At 39.7% G+C, this 3374-nt stretch overlaps 1 long non-coding RNA gene across 1 annotated transcript; it reads right to left on the reverse strand.

Annotated features, from left to right (window-relative positions):
- Window positions 1-1100: 1100 nt before the first annotated feature.
- On the reverse strand, window positions 1101-3173 carry LOC116057971. Its single transcript, XR_004106920.2, has 3 exons — window positions 2986-3173; window positions 2453-2529; window positions 1101-1638 (listed from the first exon to the last, which is right to left on the reverse strand). It is a non-coding gene; the product is annotated as an uncharacterized LOC116057971 (long non-coding RNA).
- Window positions 3174-3374: the final 201 nt, after the last annotated feature.

A 3374-nucleotide genomic window follows, 5' to 3' on the forward strand; every position in this document is an offset into this window, starting at 1 on the left:
TATAAAATCCTTCCGATGCGACTTCCTGTCGGAACTTTCGCCGTAAAAAATTTGTGTGGAAAGTATATGCTAAATCCACGAATCCTAAACCACACACGTATAACAAATCCATTTAGCATTGGACTTGGATTACCACAATATTAGAAAAAGGTCATTTAAACCAATAGCGAAGGCACAGTCAGATATATAGGCGCACATGTCTTATTTTGAAGGCGGCGTATACAATTTCCGGTCCCTTTCTGTTGCTCAATGGGCTCAATGTTCAACTCGGTATCATACATCGATCCATGATGAGTATCTGCCTACTACAAATTTCTCTGTAACCCAGAATCCATTTGAACTTTATTCCAAAAATATATATTTTTTCTAAATTAGGTGGTCTTCCTTTTCTGCTAATGTCCAACTACAATATTGAAAATGACCATTTAAATGAGCTAATTTCCACAAATGCTGATTTTCATCAAATCGTCGTAAATGGTCTACAATAACCACACACACGCACACGCGCGCGCACACACACACACACACACACACACACACAAACAAGGATTCATGAATTACTGATTTATTTAGTAAATCTTTAACAGTTTGAAACAATATTCTTTGCACCAAATGATCTATAATTACAGACAATATTCACACAAACTGTGAAGGACCCTCAATGTGCTTACCTTCAGACTAGCTAGGTGCTACAGGTAAAGATAAGACAGAATTAGGGGCACAAACAGAGCTATGCTGGGTTAAGGGTCATGTCTAGCATCAGAGATGGTGCAGTCAATGTGTACACAGGCACAGAACACAGAGAATGGCTACTTTTTTTCAATAAGAGTAAATCCATCTCTAATACTTAATAATATATGTTTGAGGTAATATAGAGAGCAACATTTATGACCAAAACATATTTGAATATTCTATGTTATTTAAAGCTCACTAGGTTATTCACATCGTCATGTGTTTTCTCCGTTAAAGGGGAAAAGTACCCCTCTGACTTTTTTTCACCTTATGTATCAGACCATGTGCATCAGTGTGGCATATAATGGAGAAGGCATGGGCAGGGGGAAGAGGGGGATTTAAAAAAAAAGGTGCCAGGTGCCAGGATAAAAAAAAAGTGACGTGAAAAGGATGGGTTGCAGAATGGAAAAGCTACAGCAGAATTTGAATTCTTTGAGCATTTCTAGGAACATACCATGCTGATTATCTTTATGTTATTCTTTTCTTTCAATTGTTCATACTGTCATCTGATTGCCACTTGTCTCGATTCCAACATATTACATTTTTAAAATGGTACGATCCACAGTATGTATTCAGTTTGTGTATGTGTGTTTACATGGCAGAGAGAGTAAGGTGCAACAACCATAACTTTTTCCAGGCTGTGCCCAGAGACTGGGAGTGGACACAAGGTACATCAAAAATGTAAATATGCTGTATGTATATGTCTGTATGTATGTGCTGAACTATGCCCATGTTACTGTATACAGTCCATGACATGTATCTGCAGAGTGTCCATATCTGGAGCCTGGTACTGACACTTAGGACAACATAAATCTGGCAGCTCCTCAGCTCCGACTGCCCCTTGATCACCGACTGGTATCAAACCCTGATTGCGGAACGAGGGGGCAGGGGGCACCGTGTTGAAAGCTGCACCGGGGGAAAGAAAGCATGTTAAAACAACTTCTTACCAGAAAAAAAAAAAAACATCTTGTCAGTATCATCATTACAGTAGCCCACTACTAAAGCCATTTTCTTGTTTATGCATCGGTTTCATAGGTAAAGCTGAAAGTAACCAAGCCAGCATATTTCCACATGTAAATTGGTGAACTGCTGGTTTCTTTCCACCAAACCAGAGTGGTGATTGTTGGATAAGTGGAAAGACACAACGATGATAGAATTACTGTTTATTTAAATGGAGTCTGGTGGGTTTGGCGATGGCGACATCGAGGCAGTTTCATGTTAAACAAAAAGGATCTTACTATCTAACAAAAAGGTCTATCTCTGTAGGGATCCAGATTGTCGTCAGACACTTAAAATAATAATCTGAGCATGTCAGTGGCAAAACATTTTTTTTTTAGTGGACGTAAATTAAAAAGGTACGCAATTACCCATAAACGTTACATTGCAGCTTGTTGCCAATGCTGACTGCAGCTGTCTTGCTTAATGCTGGACCAATTTCAAAGATTGATGTTCCCATCAGTCCCAAAAAAAAAAACATGGGGAAAATAGGGTCCAGGTTGAAAAATACCAAAGTTACCCTTTAATTAGAGCTTGAGAGCATAGAGAGGTCTGTGGGATAGTGGAGTAGATATCCTCTGACTCGAGTGAGAAAAAGAAGCAGCAGCAAGTCCTGATCCTTGTTTTTACCGTAGTAACAATAGAACCTTTGTTAAAATTATTATTATATATATACATACATATTTTTGTGATTGTGTGCATTTGTGTGTTGGCTGTAATGTACCTTGTGGAGGGGGATTGTATGGGGCCCGTGTTGGAAAGTCTTCCAGGTGCCTCAGCTTCATTTGCTCCATACGTGCGCTGAAACAGAGGACAAAGACAACTCACATGTTTAATCACACTTTAAAAAGATGTCTAGAAATATCAATATTTCTTAATATGCGGAGGAAAAATCGTCGATACACCTCTGACTTCAGAAATGAAGTGTCAGTGTTGACAATGTGCCAACAGCCCTGCCTTTGATGACAGCTGCAGCAAAGCTGTAAATTAAGTGTAAAGTCAACTCGAGATGCTGATGCATCATCTGATTAGAGGGCAGAGTTCAGCACACAAGGACTATGTAACCCTGTATCACAAATGACATGAACAGAGATTGGAAGTTCCCTCAAAATGGCCTATCGGAGCTCACAGCTAGATAAAGTAAGCTATCGACTGTGTCCACATGATCACATTCAGGACACAAATAATTATCAGAATGAAAATGGGTCTGCGTTGTGTTTTACCCCCCTTTCAGATATAACTTTTTTTTTATTTTACCGAGATGTGGCTTCCTGTTTGAGCCTGTCAATCTCAGTCAGGGCCTGAGTCAGCTGATCCTGCAGCTCCTCCTTCTTCTGGTTCAGCTTCTCTCGCGCTTCTCGCTCTGCTAGGAAATCTGCCTTGTAGATCTCAGCCTGAGCAAACACACAGACAGGGAGAGAGGGAGGGAGATAGAACGTTATTCAACAACAGCTATTTTCTTTCATTTACATGTACCTGGATTATACAAACATGTTCAAATGTGGGTGTGGCTGATACAGGCGGATTTGTGCATAGCTGACAAGTGACTCATAGGATGGGCTAAATTTACTGCCATGATGTTCAGAATTTGGTTTTTATTCAAGTGTTTCAGTAGCTTAAAGACAATTTATATTGGTTATGTGACT

The sequence above is a fragment of the Sander lucioperca genome, chromosome 12 (assembly GCF_008315115.2).
Source record: "Sander lucioperca isolate FBNREF2018 chromosome 12, SLUC_FBN_1.2, whole genome shotgun sequence".
In the NCBI taxonomy this organism is placed as follows: Eukaryota; Metazoa; Chordata; class Actinopteri; order Perciformes; family Percidae; genus Sander; species Sander lucioperca.